General features: G+C 36.9%; 1 long non-coding RNA gene across 5 annotated transcripts; it reads left to right on the top strand.

Moving 5' to 3' along the window:
• Nucleotides 1-1,757: 1,757 nt before the first annotated feature.
• LOC113101072 (uncharacterized) lies at nucleotides 1,758-18,685 on the top strand. 5 transcript variants are annotated; one of them, XR_003289910.1, is made up of 3 exons: nucleotides 1,758-2,032; nucleotides 8,867-9,466; nucleotides 18,259-18,685. It is a non-coding gene; the product is annotated as an uncharacterized LOC113101072 (long non-coding RNA). The 5 variants fall into 5 exon arrangements; XR_003289908.1 differs by having other exon boundaries at nucleotides 18,255-18,684; XR_003289909.1 differs by lacking the exon at nucleotides 18,259-18,685 and adding an exon at nucleotides 13,572-13,593.
• Nucleotides 18,686-18,954: the final 269 nt, after the last annotated feature.

The following is an 18,954-nucleotide window of genomic DNA, read 5'->3' on the forward strand; positions in this document are numbered from 1 at the left end:
GACCCTTACAATTTCTTTTTTTTTATGTTTGGCTAATGTTTTGGTTGTATTGTGTTTCTTTGCAATTGAAAAAAAGTTTTTTTTTTTCTTTTTTCGCCACACCGGTATATCAGCCATTACAGATAAACTATTAACAACTTTTTTTCCGATAAATTGACCCAGAAAGTTACACGTTTTGCATTCTGACATAAATGTGCTTAAAGGGATAGTTCATCCAAAATTCTGTAATTAATTACTCACTGTCATGACGTCCTAACCCGTAAAACCTTGATCGTGGTAATTACATTGCTGTCTATGGGAGCATCAGAGAGTTCTCAGAATTCATCAAAATATCTTCATTTGTGTTCAAAAGTTGAACAGAGGTTTTACGGGTTTGGAACATCATGACGGTGAGTAATTCATTTTTGGGGTGAACTATCCCTTTAAAAATAAAACAGTTTGTGGTTGGTCATTCCAAATGATCTCTTCCTTTGTAAAAATGGATGGTTTTTAGACAGAAATAAAGCTTAAATAAAATATAAATATAAGAAAAAACATTAGAAAATTTTTAGAAAAAAAAAAGAAAGAAATGTTGCATTGGCCACTAACTGAATAAGTTTAGGTTAAGGTACTAATTATTTAAACAGAAAATAAATAAATAAATAATTACCTTAGGCTACTTAAAGTAAAAAAAGAAATAAAAAAAATCACAAAAGCACATATAATTACTAAAACCTAAGCTAATAAAACCCAAAATTTAAAAACTAAAGTTTATTAAAAATATTAATAAATACGATATAAATAACACTAAAATAACACTGGTTTGTAACTCTGATTAGCAGTTTCCTCTTATGCACATGCTGTTGACATTTTAGGCCCTCAAGCTGTAGACTTAAAAGTGCTCATCAGTACGACAGCTCTTCTGACCCCACACACACTTGAGCTTTGCACACTTCCCTGAACTGGCTTCGTAAGTGAATCTTAAAACAGTTCTCTCCAAAACCAAATTCCTTGTGTCGAAGGGCGTGTGAACAACAGCAGAGTTATGATTTCCTTTTTCTATTGACTTCTGCAGAAAAAGCTCTAAATGTCCCTTTATTATTGAGATTATTCCATCCTGAGTTGTGTGTCATTTTTCCAGCAGTCAGATAGAGTCATAACCGCAGTCATTGCTGGGCGAGGCTCAAGTATGCAAATAATGCAATAAAGCTTTTTTCTTAAAGATAATGAATTAATGTTCCAGCTTCAAGGCTTTATTGCCATCCAGGAAAGTATTGTGTAGTTTAAAGTGACTCTAAATCCCGGCCATGTGGGAGTTTGTTAGTATTAACATCAGTGAGATAAATGAACACAACCCAGTTCTCCTTTAGATCTTCTTTAAATAAATAGGCCTAGCTCATGGTGTAAATGTATCACACTTTTCAAAGCGGATTATTGGGAAAAGGCTTCATTCAATGATATATTAACCTCCCGAAATGGCCATAACTGAGATAGTGATGATTCAAAGTCGAATTAAGACCAAATCCTGTCTTTCCCAGCAGCAGATAAGGTTGCTGCACAATGCACCAGGTGTGCAGCTTTGTATGTGCGCGTGTCCCACTGCAGTCTGGTGTCCAACGCAGACAGACTCCTGGGGAAGCATGGTGTAATCTTACAAGCACGCTCGTTTTCTTTTCTTTACCTCCCTTTCCTTCCTTTTGCCCCATCCCCTTCTCATTTTCTTCTCTCTGAGGACCTCACAGTGGCAGCAGCACTTCCTGGTTGTGTCGGTGGGCGGTTCCAGTCAGCGTGATTGGCGCTCGAGCTCGGTACTCTGCGCAGTGCTGCTGTTTCTCACAGACTCTCGGCTCACATACACACAGACTGTGGCGAAACCAGCAGCCACACGCGCAGCCTAAGCGCTCTGTCTCTCTCTCTATCTGTCTCTCTCTTTTTCTCCTCCTCTTTGAGAATGGTCCACCCGGTGCCTGAGGTTCAGCTGTCGCGGCCTGCCGCCCGTGTCTGATCTCTCACCCACACATACGCGCGCTCAATACTAATCATGATGTGAGAGGTAAGAACTGCTGTTCTATACCATTTGTCTTTTGCAGATCTAACAACATTGCACCACTTTTGCATGCTTCGTAGGACTGGGATTGGGGGTTGTTCAGTGTGTGTGGGCTGTTTTTAACTTTAAATGGTGCTTTTGTGGTGAACTATAGTTTATGTCTAGGTGATCACAAACATCACGGGAATCTCAGCTGCATTCGAAAAAGTTGCGCGTGTGCTTTTGACAGGGAAGTCCCCTACCCCTGCGCGAGCGGCTACTTTAGACAGCAGCGAGTGTCTAATTGGTTAACTGTTGAACCTGAGAGCACTTCTCCTTTTTAACCCCCTCCCGGGTCTCACTTCCCTTCTGTTTGTTTTATGTGCGTTCCAGCGCGTGCAGGGTTTTTTCCCCTCTTATGACATAGCCACGCTCTCCACTGTCCTGCATGTAAATTACGTGTGACATGTTTAACTGCTGCTTCCTAATATGGCTCGTGCTAGAATTTCAGAGCGGTAGGAATCCAGTCCAGTCAGGCAACCGACTGCACGGGGGCGTGTGTGCGAGAGCGTAACTGTCTGCGAGAGGAGAAGAGAGGGAGAGAAGATGTTGACGCAGGTTTTCACTTCTGTCTGAGTGCGTCACTCTTCCGTGCCGTCATGTAAGTAACGCTGAACACGCTCTCACTGCGAGAGTACCCTATGGAATTGCAGGTCTGCTCGTCGGCTGCATTGAAACGGAATCATGTAAGGAAGGATTGCTTAAGAACAGTTATACTGACTTTTAGTGCACCTTGCAAGGGTTATTGTTTCACCGTTCTGCAGAGTATTTACAAACTAATGTCGTCGCTGAGAAGTCAATGTTGATTGGTGGCATATGATTAAAGCAATTGTTTTGGTTGTTTGAAGATGGCATTTTTTAAGCTGGGGTGAGGGTAAGAAAAATAAAGAAATGTTTCTGCCAGGGTGGTCTGGCGCCAAGTCTTTGGGTTTTGTTCGATGGCATGCTGTAGTTGAGAAAGTGAAAGTGCACATGCAAGCCAGTGTTGCCAAGTCCGCGGTTTTCCCGAGGAATTTGGCTACTTTAATGCTGTGGCCGCTGTTGTTATCCATGCCCGCAGGTTGAAGCGACTCCAGTAACATGATATTTATCCCCTGGAATGCGAATTCTGGCAGGGAAACTCATCCAAAAACTTGTATTTTACCCCCGGAATGCAATTTTAAATTGTGGACCCCTCGAAACGTGATTGGGCTATTTTTGAGTAGATATTTTGCGGGTTTTCTTGTGTTAACCTGGCAACCCTGATGCAAGAAACCTTCACTATATTTTGCATCAGATTCTGTTTAGACTAGCTCTAAATCGTAGATGTAAACTTTGAATTCTGATGGATTGTAAAGTTGATGTAAAAGTATTCTTGTAAGTTAATTGTTGGTTTAATCCCATATGCTAACTGGTAAACAACTATTGAGATGATAAATGTGTTGCACCTGCGCCAGGTATCGTTATGACACTATATCTGGTTGTTCATTCATGTTTTTTGTCTAGCCAACATTCTTGCATTTTTATCGTCTTCACGTTTTATTTGGGGTGTTTTTGCATGCAAATGTGCCTGTTGTTTTTAATGCCACTAATAAAATATATCTGATGGCCGGCTGCATGTTGGATGTGTCGAGATTTGTTTGTACGTTCAACTTCTAGAGAGCGTACTCACAAAAAATTACTTATTGTTTTGATAAATTCCCGACTCTTATCAAACTGAATTGTTGACTATTATTATTTGAGTAGATAATAAATGGTATGTCAAAAATAATTAACATTTGACCTCTCCAATTCACACAGCTTTGTAAAACATTTAGCGCTGTGCTTGTTTCTGGGTTACTGGGTAGAAGGGCTTTTGCTTGAAGTATTGTGCTGTGTAACCATGGTGATGATACTATTTTCAACCCTTTTCAACATGGCAATCATCACCTACACACATCTGAGTCAAGCGATGGAAGGCTGTGGTTTAGATAACCATCTCCGTTTGCCTGCACACCTTTCTGATCAAGCCCTCCACCCAGATTCAGGCCAGTTCCTTTATGCGCTAATGCTAGAAAACAAAAACAAAAATGCTGATTTGGGTTCGGCTGAAATTGGCGAAATTGTAATCAGCATTTTAGAACATCCACATGATGCCTGATTCCAGATCAGGTGCATTTTGAATTGCATATTGACATCATCAAATCCATTCTTTGCCTTAGTTAAATTCTCAAGGTATGCCTTAAAGGGATAGTTCACCCAAAAATGAAAATCCTGTCATCATTTACTCTCAATCTGTTTGTTTCTTCTGCTGAGCACAAAATAGATATTTTGAAGAATTTGAGTAACCAAAGAGTTGATGGTAGCCATTTGCTTCCATAATGTGAAAATTGTTTTATAAAATACTATGAAAGTCAATGGCTACCGTAACCACATTCTTCATAATTTACTTATAAGTTTATAGTTTTGAGGATTTTTCTGAAATAACTAACAGATTTGTTCATGAAAGTTTAGTGCTATGGTTTGATCATAAAAATAGTGGTGATGTGCATCATACAACCTTAATTTTGGGGGTTTTACAAGATTGGGCTATAAGGTTCTTGGGTTTAATGGTTCTTTGGAGATTTAAAGAAGTTGAAGATCAGCGGATTGGGTTTTTTAAAGCAACAAAAGCTTTATGCAGATATATCCTATATAAAGTTATTTTTGGAACCTATAAAAGTTCTATGACATCATACTGTATGACATCATACAGTTAGTTTTGCAGTTCTCTATCCTTCCATTTATAAAAGTGTTGGTACAGCTCACTAATGACACACTTTTACACATTTGCAGCCTTAAATGGTAACAATTTCCCATATGCTCAGGATGTAGCTAGTTTGTTTACAGATGTTATTTAAAATCTCCATCAAACAGTACTTTTTTTAATATGAATACTCTGCATATTTGAAGTGTCAAAGCTCTGTGCAGGGAGAGTATTTTTTTCCGTTTCCTAGACACAGACTAATCTAAGACTGATTTGAACCTTTCATTATAATTCCTGCATTTAAAAAGCTGGTCTTTAATATTGCACGGCTGTTGAATTACAAACAGAGCCACAGGAAATCAAATGTTCAATCAAGCATTTCTCACTGGCAGGAGCATATTAGAGAGGAGTACAGACGTAAATAAAGCCATAAGCCCAAAGTGCAAAAACAATGCACACTTAATATCTCATTCATGTGAATCATTGAAATAGTTTCCATGTCTGAAAAGAGAACATAACATCCATTTCTCCTCCCAGTGGCAAAAATGGTTGACTTTTTAATGGGCTTTGATTGGCACACTTCCAGATCGTTCTCTCTCTCCCTCACTATCGGTCTTATTTTCTCTCCTTGTTTGACCTTGCAGCAACTTCTAAGAATTGTTATTCCACTGCAAAGGATTGTGGGAGAGATACGGTGACATAATAGCCAAATAATTTAACTAAAAGAAAAGACTAAAGAAACAGCATTATTATGTTCAAGTGAAGACGAGGATCGTTAAGTAGAATCCAAGTCCGAGCATGAATTTCCTTTAATTGTCATGGTGATTATTCCTCTTCTCGGTAAACACAGATAACGCAGGCATGAGATCAGGATCATGCTGCAAGCCTCATGGATTCACATTATCCAGAGCGATCATTTTCTTTTCATTTCACAAAATCATTTAGCCTGTTTGGGGTATTCAGTGTTCCCAGGATCCAGTCTTATCGGATTAAAATATTTCATTACATAAACAGGGCTGTTCTTTTTGTGTGTGTGTGAGTGTGTTTGTGTGTGTTGTGGACATTTGTGTCTTTTAAAGTTCATTGCGTGTACACATGCGTGTGTTTTTGTTTTATAGTGTACTTCCACAATAATTTTTCAGCATGTATTTAATATAATTATGAATTTTAATTATTTGTTTCTGCTGAAAAATACTTATTCAATTATTTATTTCCTTTTTTTATATATTTAAAAAATTTTTTGTATATGGTTAGTGTTGCTCCCACATGCAGACCTTTTTGCCAAGAAATTCAGACTTCAGGTTTTTAGCAGTTTGTTGTGGATGGTTATTAAGTATTTTGTATTTGTATCTTGGTTACTTTTTATGGTGGTTTCTTACTGTTCCAATTCAAAAGAGGCCATTTTCAAGTCTCAATGATATTCTGGTCTCTAAATATGACTCATTGTATAAGAAACTTTGTAATTTCTGTTAATTTCTTTTCTTTTGTTAATGCAACTGCTAATACCAAGCTAGCACAATTTTAATAACAATAACTTGGAGTAGCTATGTCATAATGTTTTTTTTTTTTTTTTTGGTAAAGGTGTTTTCTCTCACCCGCTCTCATACAGAGCTGCTGCTCTTAACTGGCATGTGGCTGAGAAACATTGCTTCATCTCTTCCTATTATTGGCTCACCGCGAGTCGTGCAATACTTCAGAGGAACAGGAAATGACCTCGCCGTCCACTTTCCACCTTCTCAGTCTCTGTTAAACGATATGTTTAAGCTCTTAGCTGTAGTTGTGATTTTGATTGGTTTTCCTCAAGCTGGACTGAAACTTCAGATTGTGAAGGGCTTCTTTGTATTTGTGTGTGTGTGTGTTTGTGTAAGAGAGCCCAGTGTGTGTGTCACTGAGGTGTGTGTTGGGCCAGGAATGTGTGTGACAATGTTTTATTTGCTCGGACTGACAGTATTGTGCATTTCTGGCATTTTTAGGAGTGTGAAGGATTTATGCAGCTGGTGAGAGTCTAATAGAGAATGAGTGACAGAGAGAGATAGTGAGATAAAGTGGAGGATGGGCTACGTTCCAATTCTACTCATGCTATCTGGCCTAAATAGTATGCAAGATTAGTATAATTCCAGTGAATTGCGCATTTTCTGTATGCATGAAACACCTGGATAATCTACTTTATCTACCAAAATATGCAGTATGCAGTATAATATGCTTTGAATATTGAGTCTCCTACGGTGATGCACCCAACTTAATCAGTTTTTACATGACACTGGATCCAAAATGTAAAATGTTTATTTCTGGGACGATAACCACCGGACATTGCTAGCTGAAGTAAACAGATGTCATGTGATAGCCTCATGGAGTTCATGTGCTGATAATGTGGCATGATATAGTTTAAACTGCTTGTTGTTGCAGAATGCATTCCATTTCACATGCTATTTTAAAAGAAATATTAAGAGTTATACAGTATGTAGATGATTCTTCTTCAGTTAGGGGAACTTTTCTGTCCCATGGGATGATTTAAAAAATTGAATCTTTCTAGTTTTAAAGGATACACGTAAAGGATAAATGATATTATCTTTATTTGTTTTAGGGTTTTTTCGTTTGATTCGCTTTTTCAGTAAATGTAATTATTGTTTTTTTGTGTGATTTTTTTTTTTTTTTTTTTTTTTTTTTTCTCCATAGTTTTAAATAGAAGTTTGAAATAATTTCAGTACCCAAACTTTTAACCTTACATTTATAAAATATTTAAAACCAGGAAAATTCTTCTTTGCCCCTTTTCCTAAATTCATTAGATATATATATTTGTATTTATGTTTAATGTGTAAGTTTATTAGATGGTTTATAATTATTAAAGATAGTAATATAAAAACTTGAGTCAATCAGTTTTACAGTAGTCAGCATTTGAAGTTCATCAAACGCATTCAAAGAACGCATTTTGGATTTCGTTTTTAGTACAACTTTGATCCACTTCAAATGTTGACTAGTGTATACACACACACACTATACAAACTGGCTGCAACTGGCTGCATATATATATATATATATATTTCATTTATTTATTTTTATTTTTTGTATAAATTTTATTTAAAAAATTATGTAATTTTTTTTATAAATTTTATAAATAAATATAAATATTGCTATAATTTATACATATTTATTTATTTATATATTTTTTTTTCAGGTAGTCAGAAACGCCTCTAATTCAGTTCTGTTCAGTTGGTGAAGAGTTAAAGCTGGTGTGAAAGGATCTAATCACAGTAGGGTTGGGCTGATACACAATGCCATCGCCGATGGCCGATAGACATCACAATGTTGCGCCGACATCGTTATGCCTTCCCCAACGCCCCTTTTTGAATGCACAGTCGCTTACTTTCACTTTGACTTTTGAGATTCGTGATCACACGTACTCTACTTATACTATGGAGTGGCTGTACTTACCACACATTTTACAAGATTATATGTTGGTTGTTGGTACTGAGAATCTGCAAATCTTTCGCCAAATATATATACACTAAACAATAAAAAAAAAAATATAGAACGTGTCCTCATTCAAATGTGCCATCTGTTCCTGTTTCCATTGACACTGCGAACCATGCAGCTTCTTTTTTTATTATATTTTAAATATGTATTATATAAAATAGGATGCTGCGCTACGGCTAAAATTAGCACTTCATTTTTTTTTTTCTGTTCAGAGAGGTCACACAGTGACGTATCGATCATCTACTGGTCACACAACTTCACGTGATGCGAATTCGCAGGTCTGAGTTCACCAAACTTGAACTTTCGAATGCAGTGAAATGTGACATTTTTCACATGAGCCTGCGTTTCCGGTCTGACGCATTCGCATGCATATGAATGGAAGTCAATGGAACGAAAAGTGCAGTGTGACCGCCCCTTTAGGAATGATTAGTTGTTTTCCCTTATAAGGATTCACGCTTCAGGCACACCTCCCCCAATCCCCCCATCACATCACAATGTTTCACTGTAGACATCGTCTCATGCCAAATTTGAAGACATTTCCCAACCGTAAATCACAAACTGGTTTGCTGAAGAGTCCTTTCGGAAGGTCTTTCTAAGCTGTTCTGTGGTTTTGTGTGTTGCAGGTGGGTACTGAGTATCGTGCCCTCTCTTGCGTCTGCCGCTGCTTGGACCTGCTTATAGTACCAGCCTCAGCTTTCCTGCCTGCTTGCTGCCCACATCAGTGAAAGGACTGCTCGCACAACCCCAAAATCTCTGTGACCCCGAACGACCCCTACACAAACACACAGAGCTGAAGTGGGCACTGTTGAATCAGCCAATAAGATTCAAGGATTTTGCTTTGGGATCCATTACTGCAGTTCTCTTTTTCATACAGTAGCAGCAACATTTTTTTTTCTCTTTTTGGTTTGGCCTGGTGTGCATCGGCAAGGAAAGAGGAGCTTAATGATCTAAGAAGAAAAGGAACATTCTCAGAAGGACAAACACAAGCACACCCAAAGCACTTTGGGATATTAGGGATTGAAGTTTGCTTGCCACTAAAGCGTGTTGAGATGGCGATGAACATGGCTCACATGCGGGACACGAAATGGCTGACGCTGGAGGTGTGTCGGGAGTTTCAGCGGGGAACGTGCGCTCGCTCCGATGCTGAGTGCAAGTTTGCACATCCCGCCAAGAGCTGCCAGGTGGAGAACGGGAGAGTCATCGCGTGCTTTGACTCACTGAAGGTAAGAAACACCTCAGACTTGAACGTTACTGCCCTGCAGGTAGTTCGGGTGTATAGATTTATGCCAACAAAATTCATTTCAATTTCTGGCTGAAATCGTTCTTGTCTGATCTTTCTTAAGTGAGTATGTCCACTTTTGGTCAAATTATTATTATTATTATTATTAATAATAAAGATTTTTGTATTATTGTTTTATTTGTATTATATATGGAAAAGACAGGGAAATATAAGGAAAGGCCGGACTAATTTGTCATCGCCTGCATTAGTATGCCCACTTTTGGTCAAATTATTATATTCATAATTTTATTTTTATTATGTATTTTAATTTAATTTTTCTTATTTTCATCTCTACATTTTTTATTTTTTTTATTGGTTGCTCTTATTTTTGACACATTATTTTTACATGTATTATTTTCTATATGTCTGTGTGTGTGTTTTATTTCTGACCTTTTATTATTTTATTTTTAATGTCTTATTATTGTTTATGTTTTGTTATTGTTATTTATTTACCATTGTTGACACATTCTTTTTATGGCTATGGTGGTTGAGAAAGGACAGAAAAGGCAGAGCGGGAAGAAAAGTAAAAATTAAAGATGTTGCCCACATGGACAGGATTAAAGGGTTACTCCACCCCAAAATGAAAATGTTGTCATTAATCACTTAGCCCTGTCGTTCCAAACCCGTTTAAGCTTAGTTTGTTTTTGGAACACAATTTAAGATATTTTGGATGAAATCTGGGGGGCTTGTGACTGTCCCATAGACTGCCAAAAAGTATTCTCATTGCTACATAACATTACAGTTGAACCACTGATGGCAGATGGACTGTTCTGATGATGTCTTTCATACTTTTCTGGACGTTGACGGTGTCATTTACTTGGCAGTTAATGGGACAGTCATAAGCCTCCCTGTTTTCATCCAAAATATCTTAAATTGTGTTCCAAAGAAGAACTGAGCTTTTACGGGTTTGGAATGACATGGGGTAAGTGATTGACAACATTTTCATTTTTGGGTGGAGTAACCCTTTAATGTGTCAAATCATGTGAGCCAACTACTAGGCCTCAACAATTTTTTGTGTTAGAGAATGGTTCCCTTTAATGCAAATGTTCAGACTTATTCATTCATTAATTATAGAAATTTTATTATATATAATGATATTTATTTTACCAGGTTTTACTAGTTTACTCATTTTACTAGTCAAATAGCACTTTTATCAACATGAAAATAAGCAAGATTAGTTTCCATATTATCTGGCTGTATAAATGGCTCGGTGTTTTACCTCAGAATGACACAGCACAGGCTTTAGCCATAAATTCCTTCTTCCTACTTACTTTGGATGTTAACATGAGCATTCCACACTATATAAAAATGTAAATCAACTGCATTGTAAAGTGCAGGGACATTTATGTGGGAATTTCTTTTACAATTGTAGTAGTCTAGACCACAATTCCTATGGGAAGAAAGTATTGGATTGGAGGCAACATACTAGCATTGTTGTCATGATTGTTATTGAAACTGATGATCACTGCCACAAAAAGAATAAGACTCGACCTTTATATGATAGGAAATCCTTAATGTTCTGCATAGAAAAGTTCCTGCAAACTCTTAAAGTTGTGATACATTTCAACAATGTTCAAATCCAAGTTTCTCACAGAAGACGACTAAACATAAACTGATTATTCTGTGCTTTGCTGCCTTGTAATAACACACTGAATCTCTGATGTTTGGACAAGACCGGCTGAGGTCTCAGCTCTTTTCTGCAGCTTTGGTTCAGTTCCTCATTTGGTCGAGTCAAAGAGACACTCGGAAACCACCAGAACCCGAGCCTGCATGAGTAAGAGGACATTCAGCTCTCAAAACTGAAGGTTCTGGTGATTTGCCGTTCACGATAATGTGTTTCATTTAATGTTGATAATTATATAGCTATATTGTTTTTTTAAACCCTTCGACTGTTCAGCACAAAACCACTGGTGATAATACAAATCCCAAAAATATGAGCTCATATATACAGAGAGAGGCCGCTCGCAGAAGCTAATGCGTGTGTTTCTGTCATTCCCGTTTCCCGTCCTGAGGTCTGCTCTCTTCAGATCCAAATCCTTTATGATGAACAGCCTGATACCAGCCAGTAACTCCACAGAGATCTGATCCTCCTCCATGATCCCTCTGCTTTTCCCTCTAATAACACCAAAAACCACATCCATCAGTGAGGACCCCAAGACTGGCCCTCTCAGAAAGAGAAGTCTGTTATGCCTAGCAGAAGAAACTAGGGTCCTGCCATTTAGATACATGAATTGTTTGGTGTTTATAGAGGGATAACAGATATTTTATTAGATGGACACTTGTTCATTTATCTCTTATTATTTCATATGAAAGTCACAATGTTCTGACGATAAATTATAAACACTGCTAATGTGAATTTGATAAGTGTTGCTATTTTTTTTAATTATTAGCTTGTAATATGTTTAAGTGATTAACAATTAGTATTTTATATTTTATAATTAGCATCATATTTTATATAAAGTAAAACAAGCATCTTAAAACATTTCTTATATAACCTATAACTTATTTAAAAGAAATAAATGTAAAACAAACAAATATTTATAAATGATCAAAAGTTTTTTTCACTTATTTTTTATTTTATTTTTTCTGAAGAAGATGTGAGCTGGACATTTCTGCAGTTGCTAAGTTGTTTACAACATTTTAGAGTGTTGTTAAGGTGTGCTGGGTGGTTGCTAGGGTATTGCTAGTTGGTTGCTAGGTTGTTAATATGGGTGTTTTCCTTTATCTATGGGTTTTCCCCTTTTTTATCTTCCATCAAAGACACACTTTTCCTCATTAATCCACATAATCTGATGTATCATTCATGTTCATAGCACAAATGAAATGAGTTTTGAAAACCATCTAATCCAACACATGAGCTATAATAATAGTGATTTGTCTTAGCATGCATGTCTAAAAGGTTTTTCCAGTTTACGCCTTATGCTTTGATAAATGAATTATGGCCTATGTCACATCTGTCCAGAAGGAGCTCCTGTGAAGTTCCACTAATCCATTATTCTGGTTCACGTCGTCCAGTGTTTGGCTTAGTGTGGAGTTACTAAATTATTCATAAAACTAAATATATTTAAATATTAAAAAGACCACATGTGCTGAATTATTAAAATGTTTAAATTTGCTGAAATATTTAAAACGTCAGTTATGAGTTTATTAGGTGTTCAGTTTTATCACCAGGACTTTGCAAACAACTCCACGTACTCTAAGTGTGTGTGTGTGTGTGTGTGTGTGTGTGTGTGTGTGTGTGTGCGCGCGCATGACCACTTCCTTCCAGAGCAGTAGGGAATGCCACTTTGTAATTTTCCATCTATTTTTACACGGCAGGAGAAAAGCAAATACACACACAGACACTGGCAGGGGGGGTTCAAGTAAAATCTCAGGTCTGCTGGGAAACCTTGGCAATGTTTCAGATGTTCCCCTCCACAGACACACACTCACTCATTCACACATACATACACACAGAGACATTTGTTTATGTTGGACACATGCAGTAGTCGAGACCCTTTCCAAAATATACAGCATTTACAAAAACCCACTATAGGTTGAAAATAATAGCATGCATGTTTTTATCCAATCATATTAGAATAGATTCGATTTTTTTTTCTCTTATGCTCACCAAGACTGCATTTATCATCAAAAATACATTCATTTTGTTAAATATTGTTACAATTTAAACAAAGTGTTTTCTGTTTTAATAAATTTGAAATCTAATTAAAAAAAAAATTTAATTTAAGAAATTAGATTTCAAATACGTGATGACAAATCAGGATTTTATGAAAACTTCTGTATAATGTTTTTGTGGAATCCAATATACATAGTTTCAGGATTCTTTGATAACTATAAAGTTCAGAAGAACAGTGTTATTGTTTTTCACTAGAAACCTTTGTAACATTTATAAATGTCTTCGCTGTTGCTTTTGATCTTTTTAATGCTGTCTTGCTGAATAAAAGTATTAATGGTTTATATATTAAATATAATAAACATTAATTTGTTGCCCTTTTGTTTTGAACCTAATAAATGCAAACTAAAGGACAAGAACATTTGTTACTACACAGCTCTGGTAGAGCCACAGTACAGTTCACAGGAAGAGTGAAAAACAGATGAACTCTGAACACGTGTTTTGCGTCAGACGACTTGAGTCATATGAGAAGATCTACTGTGAATAAATGCCACTGAGAGTCGTGAATCTAGTGCCTCATGTGCTTGTGTGCGTCTCAGAGAGCAAGAGAGGTAAAGATCTAAAGAAATTGTTTCAGTGCAGATGTGGACAGAAGAACATTGTCTAGTGTGTGTGTGTGTGTGTGTGTGACAGCTCTTTTGGCCATGTTGAATCGTGCTGGCTGGATGAAAAGCACACTGTGAGGCTGCTGACGCTGACTGCCATGGGCCAAAGTCCACACGAACACACACACACACACACACACACACACACAGCTCAGCTTTATCTATCACCGTTCCATCTGACAGAATGATAGATCTGTTATCTCTGCCTGTATAAATATTGCCAGACTGACAGAGAGAAAGAGCGAATGTGACAACAAAGTAAATAAAACCAACAGAAAAGAAGTGCTTTAATATGAAGGAAAAAGGAGCCTGTAAAAAATAACAGTGATTTTCAGAGAGAGAGAGAGAGAGAGGAATGGCTATGGATTTGGTGCTGTTTTACACTTGCTCCGAGCGAAATGGAAGATCATAGAGTGGAAAAGTGGCTGGTGAGTGAAGCTGATGTGGGTGAGAGATGTTAGAGCCGGCTGGCCAGTTTCCTCATCTCTTAACGAGAAACAGACCAGCCATATGGCTCACAGAGCCAAGATGGCCACTGCACAGGTTTTGGCGGGAACAGAGAAACAGGAAGATCTAACTGTGGGTCAAAACGGGCCATATATGTGCATCTTCATCCATGAAAACACCTCGTTGTGAGGCCAAAAACATGTGACTTTATGTAAATGTGTGGTATGCATTTGAAACTTGGAAAAAAGTTTTTGTCATGTTTAATGTCGTCATTTCCGCTTTGAGCCCATTTTTTAGAAGAGAAAAAATCTTTACAGACTTTTGACGGAAGTTAATGTAGGTCCCATTTTACACGTTAAATCTGTTTCATGTAGTGGTTTTATGTATGTCACTGCTTTATGAGGGCAGCTCTCAGCTTAACGATTAGAGCAGACCGTGGATGGCCTTCTTTTAGATGATATAATTAGAACAGGTATCACATGACCAGGCATCTAAAACACCCTGGTGCAGACAAACACACACACTCATCCAAAAACACAACACAAATAGGTATCTAGGCTTTCAACAGTGCATTTGCATATCATGCAAATCATTTGACTGAATATAGTCAAATATGCATTCCCTTCCCAGCAGCCCTCATGAGTTCAAATCCGACAAGACAGGTGAAGTGGAGATCAACCAGTAGTAGGGAGGACCAGTACTCCCGTTTAACACTTATCTCTCCATTTTGGCCTGAGTTAGTGCAATTATGCAACTTACCAGAGGGGTCTTCTCGGATTAATGGCACTGTTTGCTGGTACACAACCGCACTTCAATTGAATTCTGGTTTATTTGTTGCCTACAGACTACATTTAGTCTAATGAACTGAATTAAATAATGGCAGATTTATCTCTTGTGATGATTATCATTAATAAATGTAATTAATTTAGTTTGCAGGTTTGACGTGTGCAACATAAAATTTAAGAATTATTTTCAGCTATTTGAATTAACGTAATGTAACTTAGATTTTAAAAGGTACAATATGTAAGATTTTTGTAATAAAATATCCAAAAACCACTTGCGCAGTGTTATAGATTTCATGCAGCTGTGTACATGCATTATCTTTAAAGTCCCCAAAGATTTGTAAATCCAGAGAAATTCCAGTTTTTAAATAATGGATTGTCCCTGGTCATAGTCGCCTATCAATGACACGGTATCCGCGCTATCCTCGGTTTATGTTTATGAATTCTACATCAATGTTTGTGGAGAAATGCGGAAGTGTAAGTTATACCGCATGCAGCACGCCACTGTTGTGCCTTTACGTTATCATGGATCACGATTACACTTTGGTAAGTATGGAAAATTAAAAAAATGTAGACATTCACCAACTGAGGCGAGAAGGCATTGGGACAAACACAGAAATAAATAGAATAAATATCGGCGTAGCATTTCCAAAATGGAGCGAACTTCGCAAAAACCTTGGACTGGACAGAGACTACGCTCGTGTGTGTTTTTATAGACAGGTAAGCAAATATCATCCGTGAAAATTATTTGTCAAAATGGCATCTCCCATCGTTCCATGCCCCGTCATCGAGATTTGGCTTTGTTTTTGTTTTGAAAATGTGATCTCTAACGGTGAAAACTTACATATTGTACCTTTAAGTAAAAAGAAAATGGATTCTAACTAAAATTATGTACATTATTATGACTATGGGAAAATATAGGTATCCTACATTATTACCCACAAAATACACTACTATTCGAATGTTTGGGAGCATTACGTTTAAAGAAATTATTATTTTTAATCAGCATGAATGCAATTTCTTTTAACAAAAATGATGGTGCAATTTTTGAATGTAACCAAATATGTAAATAAATGTGATTCTTTCAGTATTTCAACACTGATAATGATAATAATAATAATAATAATAAATGTTTCTTGAGAACTAAATCAACATATTGGATGTCACATGATCTCTTTTTTTATGTGTAATTTTGTGCCAGTAGCATCACAAAACTTGTTAAAATAATTATTGTTGTCAAACAGGTTTCCTGAACATTTCACCATTAGCTACAAAAAAACAACTCCCTTCAGCTTTAAACCTGGACTTATTTAGCTGTAAGGACCTTTCAGGTTTGCCTTAGCATTCATCCATCAAGCATGAACATGCCCTGCCCTTAAAAACTGATCCTTGTCCAAAGAAAAGACAGACAGAACAAGGCATAACATGAGGACTTCAGAAGAATTAAGTTTCAAAGGCTTAATGCTGAGAAGAGAGGTCATTTGTGATTTCAGTGGTGAGGTGTGGAAGCCTGAATCTCTGGTGAATGCTACTGTGTACAGTGATGTCACTTGACATTAACGTGACTTTATGACATTTTTTGACAAAAAGCAGATGTTAATTGCATTTTAAGTGCTTTGCATTATGTATGACTATACCAGCTTTAAAACTGCAGTCTGCAAGCCCATTAGCAAAGATTTCTCACAGCTAATGGACATAATCTTTGGAGCAAGAGTTCTTGTTTTTTTTTTCTAGATGGTTTTTTACACATTTTTTTCCCTTTAAATGAAGGCAGCTGTGATTATATAGCAGACACATGGCTAAATGTTCCTGTCTGCTCTCTTTTCAAATTGACTCAACGGCTATGATTATTTCTGTATACATTCAATGTGTTCTCTCCCACAAGCTTGATACACCTAAGAGAAATGACAGACAACGACAGTTTAATATTTTAATGGATGCCAGCCCATTTCTGTGCAATTACCTTATGTTTTGTTGGTAACTGGAGCTCGTTTGATTTGAAGTCTCATCAGTGTTATTATTGTTTATTAGGACTAAATATAAAAATATAAAATACAAATTAGAAATGTTGCCCTGACAAATAACTGAGGTATAAGTTGAAATTCAAAAATAGCTCAAATAAAATAAATTATAAAAAACACAAACTTTTAAAATAAAAATGATAAAAGTTGCCCTGGCAGCTAACTGAAATAAGTTAAAATAATAAAATAATAAAAGGACAACATTCTTTTTAAAATAATAATAATTAAAGCTATTAGAAATGTAAAAAATAAATACATGAAAAAGCACATAAAATTACTAAAACGTACTAAAATTAAAATGAACTGAAAATATAACAATTTAAAGGCATTACAAAATATGAATAAGTACTATAATAGTAAATAATGCTAAAATATCAGTGTAATTTATTCCCAAGAAAGTTCTCCCAAGAAACTTTATGGAAGACTTGATACTGAAACAAAAATCTATCCCTAAGCTTAGAGCGAGCAACCACTGAGCAATGTTTATAGGAGCTGATCTACTGCGTCTGAAGACCTCAGCGCTTTGGAATACAGCTCCAGTGCTCAGCCAAACTCTGTCAGCTTCTACAGAAGTCTTCATGGCGGCCGGGTCAATCATGTTGCACACACTCACAGCTTTAAAGAGCCCGTCATCTCTTTGACCCTGTATCAACTCCAGTGTGTTTGTGTGTGTGCTCAATCTGTCTGTATATGGCTATTTTTGACACCAAGTTACATTCCAAAGTCTGAGACCCTGAGGGTCTTTTTAGTTATGTGTGACTCGCTCTGTTTACATTTTGTTAGTGGCAAGCACAACCCTCACATCAGCGTTTCACTACACTAAACACCTATTAAAACCCAAAGCTAAACATATCTGCTACTGTGCTGAACTCTAAAGGCACTTTATTGTTCTGAGACACTAATATAAGGCTCCAGCTGTTAGATTACTCAGTCATGAAGTTAATGAGAACTCTTTAATATCTCAATTGTTTCTCCCAGGCAGCAAACAGGTTTAGTGCAGGGTTGATGTTGTTTGTTTGTTTTTTAGGTAGTGTATGAAAAGTAGTAATTATGTCTCAAACTTGCTCAGATTTGGCATGATTCCAAATTCTGAGATTCAACATGGACTCAAAAATGTCTTATAAGCTTCTTACAGAATCTAATTATATGGACTGTGCTACACTAATAACTCTGATTTCTCACTTTGTCTCTTTTTTATTATTAGATAGATAGATGGATAGATAGATCACTGAGTGGTCCTGTGAGTGTGGTAGCATTCAACAAATGTGATCCAACTCAACAAGCAGTGGAGAACAGGACTGAAGCAGTCTCACCATGTATGGAAACAGCAGCGAATGCCCTACAGCAGCCCAACCACTGTTAGTAACACACTCATGGAATGTACACTCACAGAAAACACAGACACACTGGGCATTCATTACAGAATAAATGGCTGTTTGAAAGCATAAACATGAGCGCAGTAAATCCACAGAGGACGTTTTCATTTCTGGATCACGCCATAGATACAAGCCAGCACTGGGATCTAACACACACGCACACAAAGCTTGAACCTGACCAGAAGACTGAGAAAAATGTGTATCTGACATACTGTCCCAATGTGTCTTTATAACAAAATCATTCAATTCCTGCTCCCTCCTTTTCTGTCCTTTTTTTTTTTTTGCATTATTAAAATATTTACACTAAAGAGTACTTTTGCATACTAGTGCACTACTTAAATAAAGTTTCCTCAACTGCAATGCACTCTGGGAGTCATGTGCACTGGAGGACATGCATATGAGTGTTAAACCAAAAATTGGGCCTGGAAGAGTTAGATAGGGCCTCTTATCAGGAACAGCTTGACCCTGACCTACTTCAGTGTTTGTATGTGTGTGTGTGGTGTGTGTGTGTGTGCTGGTTACCCAGCT

This window comes from Carassius auratus, unplaced genomic scaffold, assembly GCF_003368295.1.
Source record: "Carassius auratus strain Wakin unplaced genomic scaffold, ASM336829v1 scaf_tig00217476, whole genome shotgun sequence".
Taxonomy (NCBI): domain Eukaryota; kingdom Metazoa; phylum Chordata; class Actinopteri; order Cypriniformes; family Cyprinidae; genus Carassius; species Carassius auratus.